Genomic DNA, 20,974 nt, shown 5'->3' on the forward strand with positions numbered 1-20,974 from the left:
TAAGATTGGTCTGTCAATCACTGAGCTCTATTCCCTCAATATCCGTGGATGAATGCCATCTGGCTCGGAGGATTTGTCAATGCTTACATTTCTCAGATGCAGGCGTAGTTCTTGTGTTAAATTAATTATATCAAGTGGCCAACTTTGATTATTGCTTTTTTGAATTATCGCTAGAACAGTCAGCTCTTTATTGAACATGGATGAAAAGTGCCTGTTTAATATCTCAGATTTTTTTTTGTTCTCTATAATTATTTCTGTTATTATCTTTTAAGGGGCCAATACCATCCTTTGTTTTGTTTTTGGCATTGATTTATTCATAAAAAAATTGGGGATTTATTTTAATGTTGCTAGCGATTTGTGTTTCAGTAGCTAATTTTGCTAGCTTAATTTCTTTTTTACATTTGCTATTGAGATCTTTACTCTCCTGAAATGCTATTTCTGCATTCTCAGTCTTCAAAATATTGACCGCCCTTAGTTTTTGTCTTATACTTTGTACTGTCTCAGTTATTCATAGTGGTTTCCTTTTATTTCTGGACATTTTATTACCAGAAGGTATAAGTTTTTTACAGGCCTCTAGGAGTATATACTTAACCTTACCCCATTTGTGTTTGGTATCCTCAGTTACTATGACTTTGTTCCAATCTATACAATTAAGCTTTTCCCTTAATTTGTTGAAATCAGCTTTCCTAAAATTCCAGGTTTAAGCATTTCCCCTTTGAAATGTTCTATTGAATATTATGTTGAAGCTTAGCATATTATGATCGCTGGTGCCCAAGTGCTCTCGGACCTGTAGATCTGAAATTGTATCCGATCTATTTGACAGGACCAGATCTAGCAGATTATCTCTTATGGTTGGTTCATCTACATCTGGGAGAGGAAATTGTCTTGCATTGTGGATAAGATCTTACAGCTTTTAGCACAACCAGAAGATTCTATGTCCCACTGAATGTCTGGATAGTTGAAATCCCCCATAATAAGGACCGAATATTATTATTAGTAGCTGCCTTTTCAATTTGTTCCAGTATTTCATTCTCTACCTGTTCAGGTATATTAGGGAGCTTATAACAAACTCCAATTAGCAGCTTTCCATTATGTACATTTACCCATACTGACTCTACATTGTCACAACTACACCCTACGTGGTCATTGAGTACAGGTCTTAAGTTAGATTTGATAAATATACACATTTCACCACCTTTTTTGTCTTTCCTGTCCTTTCTCAATGTGGTATAACTCTCTACGTTTGTCACCCAGTCATGGCTCTCATCTAGCCAGGTTTCTGTAATGCCCACCACATCATAATCCATGGTTGACATAAGAGTCTCCAATTCATTCATTTTGTTTGCAAGACTTCTTGCATTTGCCAGCAGACATTTAATACTATTAACACATTCTTTATTCCTCATCTCCCTAATTTACTTGCTTGTCACAGCCCCCCTAAATCTTCATTGACCCCCTACTGTCTCACTCTCTCTATTTCTATATATCCACTGGGGCAGGATGGGGAGTTTGTGCAGGTTAGGAATAGATGGAGACTGTGCCGGAAATGTGAGATGTTAGATGGGTTTTTGTTGTAATCTTTGCAGACAAGTCGCAGCTGGAAGAAGATGTCATGTCGGTCTGGGCCAGAAAAGACAGGAAAAGTGAACAATCAGATGTAATCTTTAACTTTACTGTTTCTCTTGTATGTTCTGCAGGACTTGTATCTACCACTATATGGCACTGTATGGTGGTGATATCAGTGTTGGCCTTTCTGTAGAGATTTATTTCCAAGAACAGTGTGGTCATCTGCTGAGGTTCCCTAATACCCATGAATAGGGTAGCTGTAATCAGGGTTACCTGGTTAGGGGCCCACTCGGATGTTTCACCCCCCTGAACCAAAGCCCCAGCTACGCCTCTGTGGCAAACCTATTTTTAAAGATATCAAATTATTCATTGGAAATATTATATTAACCTGAGTAACATATTCTCTCCTTGTGGGACAGGGGCTGGTACAATCCAGTGCAGGGCAACATATTTTATCCTAAAATCGAAGCACAGAGTAGATTGTATTTCCATTGTTAGCAAGAAAACATACAAATCTTGTATAACCCAATGTGACGCTGTTAATTAAGGTCAGGAGACCCGTGGTTGGGTTGAAATATTGTGGATAAACTGCAGATAAAAATCAACACTAAAATGTGAACTCAGACTACGTCCTTTTATATCAGAGCAGTAGTAAGAAAGCGACCAGGGTGTACTTAAGATCCCCTGGCAGAAAAGAATCATGAGCAAGTCACCCGGAATTTCCTTACTTTTACCACCTTGACCATCTGTCACATCATTCATTTTATTGCAACTCTGAAAAAATAACTAAAGCTCTTCTTGACACTGAGGAATAATATGTATAAGACAAAATGTTCATGTACCCAGTACTGAGCCTCAATTCTCCAAAATGTTTTCATAGTAAGAGCTGTGTAACATCTATGTAACAGAAATCATTCCGGAAGGATGAACGTCAGCGCTGAGTCAGACAATAAATCATTAAGATCCCAGTACAGGCAGGACAGGTAGTGCAGGTCAGCGGTGTGTGCAGGAGCACTCTCTTCTGTTGTAAGGCAGGACAAAGTCAGCATGTCATCTCCAGGAGTAACTTTCCAAGTTTTTGTTTTATGTCTCAGGCTTTGTTCACACGTTACATTTTTGCTGCATTTTTTTAAGGAGTTGGCCGTGTTTCCCCCCCCCCCATTCCTACTGAGTGTTATGTCAAGTGTTTTTTTTTATAGGTGCTGAATAGTGATGCTGCTGGAGGATGCGGTTTCCCTAATGTAGCGGAGCTGGAGTTGTGCAGCGGCAGGCGCCACCTAGCTCTGAGGCCTGGTAAAGCCAACTGCATGTACACCATGTTCTAAATTATTATGCAAATTATATTTTTCTCTGGTTTCCTAAATGGTCGGTGCAAATAACAGTCAGTCTAATAAAAGTCATCACCCATTAGACTATACATCTAATTTTATTTCAGAAACCTCCCAATGGTAACAGTATAATCTTCAAAATTAAAAAACAACCCTCAAAATGCACTGTTCCAAATTATTAGGCACAGTAGAGTTTCTAAACATTTTCTATGTTTTAAAGAACTGAAAATGCTCATTTGTGGAATTTGCAGCATTAGGAGGTCACATTCACCGAAATAAAAAGCTATTTAAATCCAAAACATCCTAACAGGCCAAGTTACATGTCAACATAGGAGTCCTTCTTTGAGATCACCTTCACAATTCTTGCATCCATTGAACTTGTGAGTTTTTGGAGAGTTTCTGCTTGAATTTCTTTCCATGATGTCAGAATAGCCTCCCACAACTGATGTTTGATGTGAACTGCATCCCACCCTCATAGATCTTTCACTTGATGATACTCCAAAGGTTCTCTATAGGTTCAGGTCAGGGGAAGATGGTGGCCACACCATGACTTTATCTCCTTTTATGCCCATAGCAGCCAATGACACAGAGATATTCTTTGCAGCATGAGATGGTACATTGTCATGCATAAAGATGATTTTCCTCCTGAAGGTACGTTTCTGCTTTTTGTACCATGGAAGAAAGTTGTCAGTCAGAAACTCTATATACTTTGCAGAGGTCATTTTCACACCTTCAGGAACCCTAAAGGTGCCTAACAGATGTCTCCCCATGATTCCGGCCCAAAACATGTCTCCTCCACCTCCTTGCTGATGTCGCAGCCTTGTTGGCACATGGTGGCCATCCACTAACCATCCACCATTCCATCCATCTGGACCATCCAAGGTTGCTCGGCACTCAGCAGAAAACAAGACTGTTTGAAAATTAGTCTTCAGGTATGTCTGGGCCCACTGCAACTATTTCTGCTTGTGAGAACTGGTTAGGGGTGGTTGAATAGTAGGTTTATGCACCACATCTAGCCTTTGAAGGAACCTACACCTTGAGGATCGAGGGACTCCAGATGCACCAGCAGCTTCAAATATCTGTTTGCTGGTTTGTAATGGCTTTTTAGCAGCTGCTCTCTAAGGCTGTGTGCGCACATTGCGTCGTGTCCCTGCAGAAATTTCTGCAAGGATTTGACAGCACATGTGCGCTTCAAATCGCTGCAGAAACACTGCATAATGGATGCAGTGTTTCTGCAGAAAAAAAACCGATTTCATGCGCTCTGGATGCAGCCTCTCCCATAGACAGAGCAGGAGCTGCATCCAAAGCGCATGGAATAATTGACATGTTGCTTTTTAGAACTCAGCGATTTGGAACAAAAGTTTGGCATCCAAATCGCTGCACTCTCAAACGCAACGTGCACATGGATTATGCACAAGCTTCATAGATTGTGCTGGGGACGCAGGTCGCATGCATTTACGCTGCGGTGCAATACTCAGCGTAAATGCATGAAATTCGGCAACGTGCACACACAGCCTTAGTCCGATGAACTTGCCTGGCAGAAACCTTCCTCATTCTGCCTCTATCAGCACGAACACGTATGTGCCTTGAATCAGCCACAAATCTCTTCACAGTACGATGATCACGCTTACGTTTTCGTGAAATATTTAATGTTTTCATCCCCTGTTCAAGGCATTGCATTATTTGATGCTTTTCGGCAGCAGAGAGATCCTTTTTCTTTCCCATGTTACTTGAAAACTGTGGCTGCTTAATATTGTGGAGCATCCGGTTTTCCTTTTATTGGGCTCACCTGGCAAACTAATTATTACAGGTATCTGAGATTGGGATCAGTGATCCAAAGAACCCTAAGACACAATACTATCAATGAGTTTCATTGAAAATAAATAAATAAATAATCGCTATGACACTTAAATCCAATTTGCAAAATAATTTGGAACATGGTGTAGTTGTAGTAACTGTGTATATGGTAATGTGAAGTGTGACCTGTTATGTACTATTAATGTGTTAGCAGTGTAATGTAAAGTATAAACTGTTATGTAGATAGTAACTGATAAAGCGGAAAAGTTAGAGTCACCTGTAATAGAGGAAACTGGGAGCAAAGGTGGGAGAAGTGACAGACGGCCAGGGGGTTGGCTAGAGAGATGGGTCTCTAGGGAGTTAGTTCTACAGTGGGATTCATGGAGTAAGGATGAGAACTTGTAACTTGGGTCCTTTGGGAAACCCAGAGGTTTCCTCCAAGGGTCCAGAGCCTACAGGTCACCTCGGGACGAGCTTAGAGTCCAGGGACTAGACAGATGTCCAGAACAAGAGTACCTCGGAACGGACATACCTTGGAACAGGTCTAAGGAAGTCTAGTGACTAGAAGCCGATAGAGGCAGTGGGAGGACCACAAGTAGTCGTGGAGAAAAGAAAGAGGGGAAGTGGAGGCAGATTCCCGGCAGCTAAGGACTAGGTTCCAGATAGTGGGGTGGGCCAAGCCAGAGTACCCCAGGAAAGAGCGGCAGCAGAATCGTATAAGTGTGTCCATGTCTGTCGTGAAGGTGGACGATGTAATAATCTGTTTACGGTTATTTTGCTAAGAGTTCTCTAGTGTCTTTTGTCTATCTACTACATATGTGATGGCAACCGGCTGTGGGGTGGTGGAGGCTGTCCTGAAAAGCATAGTAAGTGTTAGACACCCCACCAGATACGGTCTACAAGCATCGGCCCTCTCTGGTGAAGGAGTGCAGCTCCCTCACGGCCCAGCGTCCGCACCTTTCTTCATTTTCATGAGTGTTTCGAAAATGAAAGGCTGCTTTTTACAGTTACAGCAAAACCTATGATGATCCAGAAATCTCATGCACATAATTGTTTTTTATTTCCTGACTGAAATGGGAAACTGCTGCGTTTTTGAAAGAAGCAGCATGTCAACTCTTTCAGCATTTTTGCAGCGTTTTTCCACCATTAGGCTCTGTGCGCACTGGGAAATGGAATTTTCTTGAGAAATTCCGCATGCTCTCTAAGATTACCGCACTCGCGGTAAAAAACCGCGGGAAACCGCACCCGAAAACCGCATGCGGTTTGCCGCGGTTTGCTGCGGTTTTACCGCGGTATTATTCGCGGTATTGCCGCGGTTTTGCCGCGTGCGGGTTGGGATGTGCTTTATTGCATTCAATGCAATAAAGCACATTGAAAAAAAAAAAAAAAAAAGTCATTTAATTCTGAGATAGTAGATAGACAGATAGATAGATAAAGAGACAGAAGAATAGATAGAGGGATAGATAGAGGGATAGATAGATAGACAGACAGAGGGATAGATAGATAGAGGACAGATCGCTGCATTTCCCACGGTCGGCAGTGAGTTCACATTACCGGCCGTGGGAAATGACCGGTAATTACCTCTGCTGTCTGCTGCATTCAGCGCTGTGTCTGTGACAGTCGCGGCTGGATGTCAGCAGCGCAGGACGCCGGAGCCGGAGCTGTGGATTATGTCGGAGCTTTGCTTTGGGGGGGTTAATAAAATGGTGAACGAGGCTTGTTGGTTTTATTTAAAATAAAGGATTTTTCGGTGTCTGTGTTTTTTTCACTTTACTTACGGGTTGATCATGTCAGCTGTCACATAGACGCTGCCATGATCAAGCCTGGGGTTAATGGCGGTGGTCCCCCATCACCATTAACCCCTTGTTATATTACCCTGACCGCCACTGCTACACGGCGGCAGGAAGAGCCGAGGACACTCCCGGTGCTGCCGCATAATGAATGCGACAGTGCCGGGGCAGCTGCGGCTGATATTCTCGGCTGCCGGAGGGGGAGTGAGGCGGGGGACATTACCCCTGCCCCTCTCCCTCCCCAGCCTGAGAATACCGGGCCGCCGCTGTGTGCTTACCTCGGCTGGAAGGTAAATATGCAGCGGAGCCCACGTTCTTTTTTTTCTATATTTCCGTTTTATTTCTATGTGTGTTCTATGTGTCTGTGTCTATGTGTTCTATGTCTGTGATGTGTGTGTGTGTTTACTCTCTGCACGGCTTCCTCTTCCTGTAATGACATCACTTCCCTGCAAAACCGCAGACAGGCGATGTACATTACCGGAGGTAAACCGCGAAATACCGCAGGGAATAACGCAGGAAAACGCAGTGAACCGCACAGAATTTGCTGCCTGCGTTATTCCCTGCGGGATTTCACGATTACATTGGAGTCAATGGAGTGAAATCCCGCAGCGATGTGCGGAAAAGAAGTGACATGCACTTGTTTTTGCTGCGGGAATCCCGCAGCAAAACATGCAGCTGTCAAATTCCGCCCAGTGCGCACAGGATTTTTTTTTCCCATAGGATTTGCTGGTGATTCACTGCAGAGATGTTATGAACATTTTCTGCAGCGAAACATGCAGCAAATCCGCGAAAAATCCGCGGCAAAATCCGGTAAGTGCGCACATAGCCTTAGGCTAGGTTCACACACTGCGTTTTTTTGATGCTGCGTTTTTGTGCGTTTTTTGCGGCAAAAAACGCGCGCGTTTTTGCCGCGATTTGGTGCTTTTTTTGCTGCGTTTTGCTGCGTTTTTGCTCACTGCGTCTTTATGCGTTTTTTATCAGTGAACAAAAAAAAAAAGGTCTGATGTCATTTCCTTCTTCAGTATGTTTTTCATTCTCCACTAGTGAATGCAGGAGAGCCGACAGCTGCAGAACTACAAGGCTCAGCATACTCCATCCAATAGTGTATGCAGGAGAGCAGACAGCAGCTGCAGAACTACAAGGCTCAGCATCCTCCTTCCAGGACTGTATGCAGGATTTCTTTGCCCCCCCAAACAAAAAAAATGACGTGGGCTTAGCCATATTTTTGTATGCTAGCCAGGTACAGCAGGCAGGTACTGGCTGCCCCCAACCCCCAGCTGCCTATTTGTACCCGGCTGGGAACCAAAAATATAGAGAAGCCCTTTTTTTTAATTATTTCATGAATTTCATGAAATATTAAAAAAAAAAAATGACGTGAGCTTCGCCTAATTTTTGTGTCCAGCCGGGTACAACTAGGCAGCTGGGGATTGGAATCCACAGTGTAGGGTTCCCATGCTTTCTGGGCACCCCCGTTGCGAATTGCAGTCCGCAGCCACCCCAGAAAATGGCGCTTTCATAGAAGCGCCATCTTCTGGCGCTGTATCCAACTCTTCCAGCTGCCCTGATGCCGGGTGGCTCACTGGGTAATAATGGGGTTAGGGCTAGCTGTATATTATCAGCTGGCCCTAAGCCCGAAATTCATGGTGTCACACCAATATTAGACATGGCCACCATGAATTTCTAGTAAAGATAAAAAAAAACCACAACACACAGAAAAATATTTTTATTAGAAATAAAACACAACACAATTAGTTTATTGAAATAAAGCACCCCCCTCCGCAGTAATCCTGGGTCAAGGGTCCCGCGCCGTCCAATCCGGATCCAATATCATCTGATCGGTTTGCTGGAAGGAAAAGCGATCAGATGATGTGTCAGGTTCAAGTGCCTGAATCACATCACACATCAGCTGATTGTATAAAAGCCGTTTATACAATCAGCAGATGCATCGGTGTAAAAAAAAAAAAAAAAATACTCACTTATGTGCTGATTATTGGCAGCTCCTGGAGGAGTCTGATCCCGTCCGATCGCTGCAGGAGCTGCCGGTAATCAGGGATGAAGTCTCCTGACGCATCCGCTGATAGGTTAAACCGGCCGGCCGCTGGCGTCACCCCAAGACTTACGATCAGCTGATGCGTCAGGTGACTGCATCAGGTGATCCGTCGCCAGGTCCTGCATCCTGCAGGCATACGTACCCGGGGAGACTGCACACACCCGGATTGGCGGTACTGGGAGGAGATGGGAGCGGGCATGGCACCGGGAGTCTGCAGACATGTGAGTATGACATTTTTTTTTTCTACTGTTCACTTTTGATTTCGCAGCCGCTTCCACCTCCCGCCCAGACATGGCGCCGCACGGCAGCATACATGCACAGGACTGAAGGTGGAAGTGGCGGTGACGGTACCGGGAGGATTCACGCTTCTGTGTTTACTGACAGAAGGAATCTTCTTCCTGTACATGTCACTTTACTACCCACCTCCTGCGTTTATAGCTGCGTTTTTGGTCTTAGAAATGCACCAAAACGCACCTATTTGCGTTTCTCATTGCGTCTTTCAACATCCCATTGCACTCAATGGATGAAAAGCGCAGTGAAAAACGTGGGAATAATTGACATGCTGCGTTTTTGTGGCACCACAAAAACGCAGCTGAAAAAAAACGCTGTGTGCAGACAGCAAAAATGAAAACTCATAGACTTTACTGGGGAAGCAAAGTCATGCAGATTTCTGAGCAAAAACGCACCCGAAAACTGCGCAAAAACACCGCGAAAAACGCACTGTGTGAACTTACCCTTAAAAGCTAAAATGCCATTGCTACGTTTTTTCTGCTTTTGTGGTCAATAAAACAAACTTTATTAAACATGTGCTGCAGACAAATAAGGCGCCAAAAACACAGCAAAACCTTATTTTTTTAAGCAGTTTTTTTAGTGCCAAGAGAGCAGGTTTTGGCTGCAGGAAAAACGTAGGAAAAGCGCAATGTGTTAACATAGCCTTACTAACAGTGCTAAAAATGCGAGCACTTCTTCTTCTCCTAGGGCAGAGGTCTTAAACACGCGGCCCGCGGGCCACATGTGGCCCCTGAGGCTGCTTGTTGCGGCCCGCAGACCCCGTGACGATCGCGGCTCTATGCTGAGGGTCGGCGCCAGCAGGACTTTACTGCATTTGAATCCATTTGCGGTGCCGTGCAAAGGTGATGTCAGCTCTATTCCAGGTGCTGCTGCTGTCTGCCTATCGGATGCAAGAAGGTGACGTCATACAGCGATGTCACTTACTTGCATGTGTATTAAGAGACTAGGAGGGCACCAACCCCTGCGATCTCCCCTGGCACTTATAGAACATATAATCAAAAAGCAGAAAAAGAAAGTGCCATAAATGAGGGATCACCAAGAAAGTAGTTAATCCTTGCATCTGATTGGTAGGCAGCAGCCATTGGTCCAGACACCGCTCCTCTGCACGGCACCGCAAATGGATTTAAATGCAGTAAAGTTCCTGCCGGCGCCGACCCTCAGCATAGAGCCGCGATCGTCCCGGGCTGCAACAAGCAGGTAAAGTACGTGCTCAAAATCAGGATACGCTGCGTCCTAGATACAGCGGGTCCTGATCGGCGGGGCCACAAGTCTCCTCCTTAGGAGACCGCAGCTCCCCGTACCAGCGATCAGGGTTTGCAGCGCTGTGGTCTCCTCGCTGTGTTCTGCCTAGGGAGGACGCTTCCGACTCCACAGCATAAATTAACATGCTGCAGCCTCTGGAAGCCGCACCGCAGGTCCGTTTTCACTGTGGGCCGTACACGCACAGTGAGCATGGGATTTTTAGAAATCCCATCCACTATGCTTGTGTGACGCCCTGGACTAGCCAGGTAGTCACAGATAGTGCCCCGCACAACACCAGTCCCACATTAGGTAACATCAGTCAAACACTTACACCCTAGTCACCTCCCTCAGAGCTTAATGGACACACCAGGGGGGCGGAGTCAGGTGGTTGGCACGCCCACCAAGGAGTTCAGAGGGCCTGAGGCAGGAAACACAGTGAGTTGTCAGTTGAGTTGAGTTGAGTTCTAAGTCAAGTTCAGTCAGGAGTGAAGTGTATCAGGGCTGTGGTGACAGGTCTGCAGCGGAAACTGACAGGTGCTAGGGTCGTAGCCCTGGTACCTTGGCTGGGAGGCACACGGTGGCCTAGCCTGCAGGAGCCGGGAAGACGGCCAGGTGGAACCGTGGTGGACCGGGACAGGGTAGTGGCCTGCCGGTACCGACCCGGGGAACCGACTGGAAACCGGGGCACACAGGGGGGTACTCAGACCCTGAAACGAGGTCCAGAAGCCACTGGACCGAGTTAATTCACTGATTGAGGTCTGGACTATAGGTCCTTTCCCACCCAAGTCCCGACTGAAGACAACAGCCCACCGAGGGGGATAGAAAGCCACCGCACAGGCAGAGAGATCCCACGGGCCAGCGTCTGCGGGCAAACGGGCTTTCCCGACACACATACCGCCGGGGAGCGGACTCCCGTCGCTGAAACGAAGGCAGTCTACATACACACTACACGGTGCAGGAGAAAGGCAAAGACCACCAAACCGGGTGGGGGACCAGACGCAGCCGGCTGCGGGCACCGACCACCATCAACTTTCTTTACCAGAGACTTCGCAGGGTGGGTAGAGAAAGTCGGGTTGAATGCTGCGCTAGAAACCACAAATCCAGGAGATATAATGAATTCTTTCCTTTATTAACACAGGTCAACGTTTTTCAAAGGCATCTCCACCTTCTTCATCAGGACAAAGAAAGAAACAGGATCAAACTTTCTTTACCAGAGACTTGTGTGTGTCAATCACAGTGAGTACCACAGTGCCACCCGGCCGCGCACCGCCCTGCACTGCCCAGCTCCCAGCAACGGGTCCCGGGGCCATTATCCCTTCCCACGGAGGGGTTAACATCTTGTTGCATAACCATCTCCCCCGGGTGCCCTGTAACTGCAGCGTTGCTGTCTACACCTTCACCACATCCCGTGGGTGGCGTCACGAACTCAAACACGGCTTCGGCCGTACACCTACCTACCACCCCCCTACGTAGCACCAGCATCCATTCAGAGCGAAGTGACCTCGGGTCCGGAGGCGCTCAAGCCACCCACCAACGAGCCCGGATCCGAGCGGCTCGGCTGCGGCTGAGCGCGGGGCGGTACACTTGTACTGTACATAGCAGGGTTTTGGATGCAGCTGAAGCATGCTGCATCCAAAACACCGCAAATACTGATCGTGGGCACACAGGGAAAGGAGGAAAGGTGAGGAGAATTTTTTTTTGCGTATTACTAAAGGATGGGCAGAATACTACAGAGCACAATACTACAAGGATAGGTTGAATACTACAGGGCACAATACTACGGGGATGGCCACAATACTACAGAGCACAATACTACAAGGATGGGCAGAATATTACAGGGATGGGCACAATACTACAAGGATGGCCACAATACTACAGAGCACAATACTAAAAGGATGGGCAGAATATTACAGGGCACAATACTACAGGGATGGTCACAATACTACAGAGCACAATACTACAAGGATGGCAACAATACTATAGGGATGGCCACAATACTACAGAGCACAATACTACAAGGACGGGCTGAATATTACAGGGCACAATACTACAGGGGTGGCCAGATACTACAGGGATGGCCACAATACGACAGAACACAATACTACAGGGATGGCCACAATACTACAGGGATGAGCAGAATACTAAAGGGGTGGCCACAATACTACAGGGATGGCCACAATATTACAGAGCACAATACTACAAGGATGTGCAGAATATTACAGGGCACAATACTACAGGGATGGCCACAATACTACAGGGATGGGTACAATACTACAGGGATGGACAAAATACTACAGGGATGGGCACAATACTACAGGGATAGGCACAATACTACAAGGATGGGCACAATACTACAGGGATGGCCACAATACTACAGGGATGGCCACAATACTACCCTGATGGGCACAACACTACAAGGATGGGCACAATACTACAGGGGTGGGCACAATACTACAAGGATGGGCACAATACTACAAGGATGGGCACAATACTACAAGGCACAATGATGGGCACAATGCTACAGGGCACTATACTACTGGGCACATACTACAAGGATGGGCAGAATACTACTGGGCACAATACCACAAGGATGAGCACCTTACTATAGGGCACATGGATGGGAACATTAGTGCAGCATGGGCACATTACTACAAGATGTTGGCTAAGATTACTATATGATGCTGCTAATTGTAAAACAATATTACAAGAAGGTGATAAAATGTAAAAAAAAAATTCATAATAAAGCATGTGACTCGCCCACCCCAGGGCTATGAGACACCCGATGCCGGGCCGGACTAGTCCGGGGGTCGTCAGTGGTGGCGGGGCCCGACTCCGTGACCCTGGCGGGAGTCAATTAATATGGCTGCAGTGTTGGGGGTGATTAAAGTTTATATTATTCGTGACGCCACCTGTGGTTTGCGGCTATTAAGCCGCCGCTGCTGTATGAGGCCTCCGGGGCTGGTGGAATGGCAGCTTGGATGGTCCTGCTCCCCACGGGTGGAGCGGTGCCCCAGGGACACTGGTGGTGCTTGTAAGTGTCGATGTAGTTGCGGTGTAAGTGCAGGGCCGACAGGGCGGTGAAAGGACCGGACACAAACAACAGTCTCTTTACCTTTTGCTCTTTTACTTGGTGAACGGTTAGTCCTGGGAGACCGTTACAGGTGGTAGAAGGCTCCGCCTGGCCTGGAAGTAACTCGGGTGCTCTTTTTGGCCAGCTGAGTATGAGGCCTACTCCCTGTTCTTCCTTTGCTCTCATAGGACCCTGCACTCTGAGTTAGCAATGGCCCTCTTGCTGCTGGGACCGGTGGTACGTCCCTCTCCCTGTGTGGTAGACTGCGCAGGCCCTCTCTGATGCTTCTCTGCTGGAGTCCACACCGGGCCTTGGTGGTGCATCTGTACCTTCAGGTTGCATATGGGCCAGGTGCTTGCAGCTCTCCTGCCCTTCGGATTCGGCTACCAGGGAAGGATTTTACACCCTGGCAACCACAGACTCCGATGTCTAAGTCTCTTCTGTGCCTCTCTGCCAATCCTGCTTCACTGGGCCAAGCTATTCCAGCTCCAGGCCCCAGTCCACAGGACAGCACTACTCTGCGTCTTCACTCTTCAGACTTTCCTCACAGACTGAACACTAACTCCTCCCTCAGGTCAGGCTTGAGGAATGCTCCCTGGAACTCCAGGTTCAGAGCTCCCTCTGCTGGCCTGAGGGAGAAACTGCGTTGGATGTTGGTACCTACTGGCCAATGATTTCCCCAATTACCTCCAGGCTCAGCATTAACCCTTTGGAGGGGCAATGCTGTTGTGGCGACCAGGTCCTGGGGCGCCACACTCCCCCTTAGTTAAAACCAGTACTCCCGGACTGAGGAAACAAAAACAAGAATATTTGAACATTTCATCCCATGGTGGGAGGCACATTTTCTTAAACGTTACAACTTAAATAACTACTATAATGAGTCTAGTGTGGCTCCCTGCCGGGTGTCCATTACACTGCTCCATGGGGGACCCACCGCGATAAAACTCCCAACGTAGGCTCTGGGCGTGCGTCAGAGCATTGATGACCCCACTCTATGCACGCTGGACGGATTTTTCTTCAGGGGTGTTGAGCACACTGGTGCTAACTATGTACAATTAAAGTGTTGGCCACCCATAGTCCAGTGGCCCAATTTTCCATTTACTTAATCACCTAAAATAAAAAGCATTTTATACAAGACATTTTTTAAATAACTATATACACTCTGTTAGGTATTCTATTTTCTATATTCTATACCTTGGAGGGGGCTGTCCCCGAGTGCTACGTTGGGACCTGCGTAGCTCTGGTGTTTGTCGCTGACTACTTGGAGTGTCTGCTACCTCAGTGCTACTGGTAGGCCTAACCCTGATAGGTATGCGTGATTGTTGTCACGGAGTCTTAAATTCGCCAAGGGTACGACAGGTTCACCACTGGCTGGGGGTTGATTCTCCTGTTCCACTGCTGGCGTGACATCTATTGTTGGGACCGACTTGTCTTCAGGTGGATCCGGGACCTCTTCTGCTGCTGGTTCGACCATTTGCGGGAATGTCAATACTGGTACCACTATAGCATTATTTATTTGGGTCCATGTTTTAGGGAATTTTCCAAGTATTGTTTGGATCATTTCTTACTCTTTTTCTTGAATTTGGGGACTTTCTTGTACTTCTACTTCCTTTAGGATTTTGCGCCGTTCAGGGCACACTTTCAGGCGGTCTCTAGAAACTGCTTGATAGGCCTTGCCTTCATCTTTGCTTATGAGACACACTTTAGTATTGTCAAAATTGGAGGGAATAATGGTGTAGGGTTCATTCTCCCACTGATCATCTAATTTATGCGTTCTCCGCTTTTTCTTGAGGACCTGTTCTCCAGGTGCTAAGGGAGTTGCTGGGGCTGTTTGATTGTAGTTCTTTTCTTGTCTCATTCTGGCTTGGGACAGGTTCTTTTCTACGCATTCCTGAACTTTGCGGTACTGTTGTTGTCGCTCTGTATCCCAATCTTCTAACTCTTGAACCGCTTCAGGGGACACAGTTCCCATTTCAAAGTCTACAGGTAACTTGCCAGGTCTTGCTCACATCAGGTAAGCAGGGCTGCAGTTGGTCGAGTTTACTGGGATATTATTGTACAAGTCCACTAGATCTGGTAACTTCTCTGGCCACTGGTTTCTTTCTTCCAGAGGTAGAGTCTTGAGCATATCAATAAGCACATGGTTCATTTTTTCGCATAATCCATTGGTTTGGGGGTGGTACGGTGTTGTTCTTATTTTCTTACAGCCGTACATGTTACAGAACTATTGGAACACTCCTGCCTCGAATGCAGGGCCTTGATCAGTCAGTACCCTTTCAGGATAACCGTGAGGTCGACAAAAGTATGCTTGAAATGCTCGAGCTGCTGTTCTGGCTGTTTGGTCTTTCACAGGCACTACTACCAGGAAACGAGAGTACTGGTCCACTATGGTAAGGGCGTAGACATAGCCTGACCGGCTTGGTGTTAGTTTCACGTGGTCCAGGGCCACCAACTCTAGGGGCTGCTTCGTGACAATTGGCTGTAGGGGAGACCTCTGGCTGGTATCATCCTTCCGCCTCAGGTTATATGGACCACAGTCTCTGCACCACTTCTCGCCTGTCTTTCTCATGTGCACCCAGTAGAACCGATCGCGGAGTAGGATCTCCAACTTCTTCCACCCAAAGTGTCCTGCTCTATCATGGTAAGCTGCTAGGACCATTGGAGCATCCCTCTGTGGGACCACTATCTGCCAGACGAGTTCATTCCAGTTGACATATCTCTTGCATAGTATCATAGTATCATAGTTTTTAAGGTTGAAGGGAGACTCTAAGTCCATCTAGTTCAACCCGTAGCCTAACATGTTGATCCAGAGGAAGGCAAAAAAACCCCAATGTGGCAAACAAGTTCCAATGGGGAAAAAATTTCCTTCCTGACTCCACATCCGGCAATCAGACTAGTTCCCTGGATCAATACCCTGTCATAAAATCTAATATACATAACTGGTAATATTAAATTTTTCAAGAAAGGCATCCAGGCTCTGCTTAAATGTTAGTAGTGAATCACTCATTACAACATCATGCGGCAGAGAGTTCCATAGTCTCACTGCTCGTACAGTAAAGAATCCTCGTCTGTGATTATGATTAAACCTTCTTTCCTCAAGACGTAGCGGATGCCCCCGTGTTCCAGTCGCAGGCCTAGGTGTAAAAAGATCTTTGGAAAGGTCTCTGTACTGTCCCCTCATATATTTATACATTGTGATTAGATCCCCCCTAAGCCTTCGTTTTTCCAAACTAAATAACCCCAAGTTTAATAACCTGTCTTGGTATTGCAGCCCACCCATTCCTCTAATAATCTTGGTGGCTCTTCTCTGCACCCTCTCCAGTTCAGCTATGTCCTTCTTATATATCGGTGACCAGAATTGTACACAGTATTCTAAGTGAGGTCGCACTAGTGACTTGTACAGAGGTAGAACTATATTTTTTTCATGAACACGTATACCTCTTTTAATACATCCCATTATTTTATTAGCCCTGGCAGCAGTTGCCTGACACTGTCCACTAAAGTGAAGTTTACCATCCACTCATACACCCAAGTCTTTTTCTGTGTCTGTTTTACCCAGTGTTCTACAATTAAGTACATAATCATAAATGTTATTTCCTCTACCCAAGTGCATGACCTACATTTATCTACATTAAACTTCAATTGCCACTTCTCAGCCCAATCCTCCAATTTACATAAATCTCCCTGTAATATAAAATTATCCTCCTCTGTATTGATTACCCTGCAGAGTTTAGTATCATTTGCAAATATTGAAATTCTACTCCGCATGCCCCCAACAAGGTCATTTATAAATATGTTGAAAAGAAGCGGGCCCAATACTGACCCCTGTGGTACCCCACTATGAACTGAGACCCAGTCCGAGTACGTACCATTAATAACCACCCTTTGTTTCCTATCACTGAGCCAGTTTTTAACCCAGTTACACATATTTTCCCCTATCCCCATTATTCTCATTTTATGTACCAACCTTTTGTGTGGCACCGTATCAAAAGCTTTTGAAAAGTCCATATACACAACATCCACTGCATTTCCCTGGTCCAGGCTTGAACTTACCTCTTCATAGAAGCTGATCAAATTAGTTTGACAGGATCGATCCCTCATAAACCCATGTTGATACTCTGTCATAAGGTTATTTTTCTTGAGATACTCCAGTATAGCATCTCTCAAGAAACCCTCAAGGATTTTACCAACCGTAGAGGTTAAACTTACCGGCCTATAATTTCCCGGCTCAGTTTTTGTCCCCTTTTTGAATATTGGCACCACATTTGCTATGCGCCAGTCCTGCGGTACCGACCCTGTTATTAAGGAATCTGAGAAGATTAAAAATAATGGTCTATCTATCACAGAACTCAATTCCTGTAGTACTCTGGGGTGTATGCCATCCGGGCCCAGAGATTTGTCAACCTTAGTGATTTCGAGGCGGCGGCGTACTTCCTGCTGGGTTAAGCAGGTAATATTCAAGGGTGAATTTATGGTATCACTGGTCATGTCATCTGCCATGGCATTTTCTTGTATAAAAACCGTAGAAAAAAAGTCATTCAGCAGGTTGGCTTTACCCTCATCCCCTTCCACCATTTCACCAAGACTATTTTTAAGGGGGCCAACACTATCGCTTTTCAGTTTTTTACTGTTTATGTAGTTAAAGAATATTTTAGGATTATTTTTACTTTCTCTCGCAATGAGTCTCTCTGTCTCAAACTTAGCTAACTTAATTTGCTTTTTACATATTTTATTTAATTTTATATAATTATATAATGCCTCATCACTACCTACCCTCTTTAATTCTTTTAAGGCTTTCTGTTTTTCTTTTATTGCTTCCCTTACAGCTCTATTTAGCCATAGGGGTTTCCTCCTATTTCTAGCATGTTTGTTCCCATAGGGTATATTTTCTGCACAAGCTCTATTCAGGATGCTCATAAAAGTCTCCCATTTGCTTTGTGTACTTTTATTACTTAGTACATCATCCCAGTTTATTGCACTAAGATCATCTCTCAACCGTTTAAAATTTGCTTTCCTGAAGTTTAGTGTCCTTGTAGCCCCTCTACTATACATCTTACTAAAGAATACATGAAAACTTATTATTTTGTGATCACTATTCCCCAAGTAACCCCCAACTTGTATATTTGATATGCGGTCTGGCCTATTGGTTAGTACAAGGTCTAGTAGTGCTCCCCCTCTTGTGGGGTCCTGTACCATTTGTGAAAGGTAATTATCTTTCATTGTTATCAAAAATCTATTTCCTTTGCTGGAACTGCAAGTTTCTGTTCCCCAATTTATATCAGGATAGTTAAAGTCCCCCATAATAATTACCTCTCCGAGACTCGCTGCTTTATCAATTTGCTTTATGAAGAGATTCTCTACCTCTTCCATAATATTCGGCGTCTTATAACACACCCCTATCAGTATTTTATTATTCATTCTCCCCCCCCCTTATCTCCACCCATAGGGACTCTACATTCTCAGTACCCTCACATATGTTGTCACGCAGGATGGGTTTTAAGGATGATTTTACATATAGACACACACCTCCCCCTCGCTTATTTGTACGGTCATTCCTGAATAGGCTATAACCCTGTAAATTAACAGCCCAGTCATAGCTCTCATCCAGCCATGTCTCTGATATCCCCACTATATCATAATTTTCTTCCAACAATATTAATTATAATTCCTCCACCTTATTTGTGAGGCTTCGGGCATTAGTGTACATGCACGTTACGTATGACTCTGTACCTATATTCCTGCTTACTGTATTGACTGTCCTAACCCTTCCCCCCGTACCACCCCCAATTTCATTACTTGTGCCCTGGTCACTATCTGCACTACATTCCCCTTCTATAAAGGGAATACCCTCGCCCCCCATTCCTAGTTTAAACACTCCTCCAACCTTCTAGCCATTTTCTGCCCCAGCAGAGCTGCACCCTCCCAGTGCAGCTCTGCTGGGGCAGAAAATAGCTTGACTTTGTAGAGAAACAGTTTTCCCCTCTCCTTCCACAGCTGTTGGGATTCTTGTGGAGCATCGGGACCAAGATTGGTTTCGGCTTGTACCAGCTTTTCTTTAACTAATCGGACGGCCGGGTCGCTGTCCTGGGTTTCTTCCCATTTATGGTGGAGTAATGGGTTGATAGAAACTTCTTGCTGACTCGAGCGCTTTCTTCTTACAGCATGCTCACACTGGGAGACACCTTGTCCATGGAAAGCTGGTAACTCTATCTCTTCCAGTTCATCCAGGTCTTCTCCAGACTCGAGTAAGTGAGGCATTCTGGACAGCGCATCCGCATTGTTATTCTTCTTGCCAGCCCGGTACTTGATGGTAAAGTCAAAGTTGGACAGTCGAGCCATCCATCGCTGTTCTAGTGCACCTAGCTTAACTGTTGCCAGGTGAGTCAACGGATTGTTGTCCGTGAAGATGGTAAACTTGGCCGACGCCAGATAGTGCTTGAAGCGGTCAGTCACTGCCCAGACAATCGCGAGGAACTCCAGCTTGAAGGAACTGTAGTTTTCAGGATTCCTTTCTGTGGGACGAAGCTTCCTACTAGCGTAAGCTATCACCTTCTCTCTGCCTCCCTGCACCTGGGACAGAACTGCTCCCAATCCCACGTTGCTGGCGTCTGTGTACAGTACAAACGGCTGGCTGTAGTCAGGGTAGGCCAGAATTTCTTCTCCAGTGAGAGCCATTTTCAGCCGGACAAAGGATGCTTCTATTTGGCTGTTCCATTCAAATGGAGGGCTTTGCTTCTTAGCCTTCTTTGGATGGCCCACCAGGAGATCTTGAAGAGGCGCTGCTATCTTTGTGAAACAATCAATGAACCTTCGATAGTAGCCCACCAGCCCAAGGAACTGCCGCACCTCCTTTACCGTGGTGGGTCTTGGCCAGTCCTTGATTACTGTGACTTTCTCTGGATCAGGTGCCACACCTTCTGCGCTGACCACATGACCCAGGTACTGTACCTTTGGCTTCAAGAGGTGACATTTGGACGGCTTTATCTTCAGGCCATACTCTGACAAGGACTCGAACACTTCTGCTAAGTGCCTCAGGTGGTCTTCATAGGTCTTGGAGTAGACTATGACGTCATCCAGGTACAATAGCACGGTTTCAAAGCTGTAATGGCCTAAGCAGCACTCCATCAATCTCTGAAAGGTTCCTGGGGCGTTGTAGAGCCCGAATGGCATACAGTTGAACTCACAGAAGCCCATTGGTGTCGTGAATGCAGTCTTCTCCTTGTCCGCCTCTGCCACGGGAACCTGCCAATACCCACTGGTGAGATCCAAGGTGGAGAAATAGTTAGCTGATTTCAAAGCTGCTAATGATTCTTCTATTCTGGGTAGTGGATAAGCATCTTTATGTGTAATGCGGTTAATTTGCCTGTAATCTACACACATTCTCATTGTACCATCTTTTTTCTTTACGAGCACTAGTGGAGCTGCCCAAGGGCTACAACTATCTCTGATAACCCCAGCCTCCTTCATTTCCCGTAACATTTCTTTGGCACGCTGATACTGAGCTGGGGGTACAGGGCGGTATCTCTCTTTAATGGGATGATGGTCACCAGTGGGGATTTGATGTTTAACCCCTTTTACCTGCCCAAAATCTAGGGGGTGTTTGCTTAAGACCTGCTCGTATTCCTGTACCACCCGGTAAACCCCATGCTTTTGGTGTGAGGGGGTGGAGTCGGTGCCCACATGTAATTTTTGGCACCAGTCCTCCAGCTGTCCCTTGGAGCCATTGTCTTCCGCCTGGTCGGACGGGATCAAGGGTTCCACTGCTTTGATGGTATTGTTACTGACAATGTACAGTTTTGCTACAGTGGCATACCGGGGCAATTTGGCCTTCTCCTCCCCA

This window comes from Anomaloglossus baeobatrachus, chromosome 11 (genome assembly GCF_048569485.1).
Source record: "Anomaloglossus baeobatrachus isolate aAnoBae1 chromosome 11, aAnoBae1.hap1, whole genome shotgun sequence".
NCBI lineage: Eukaryota > Metazoa > Chordata > Amphibia > Anura > Aromobatidae > Anomaloglossus > Anomaloglossus baeobatrachus.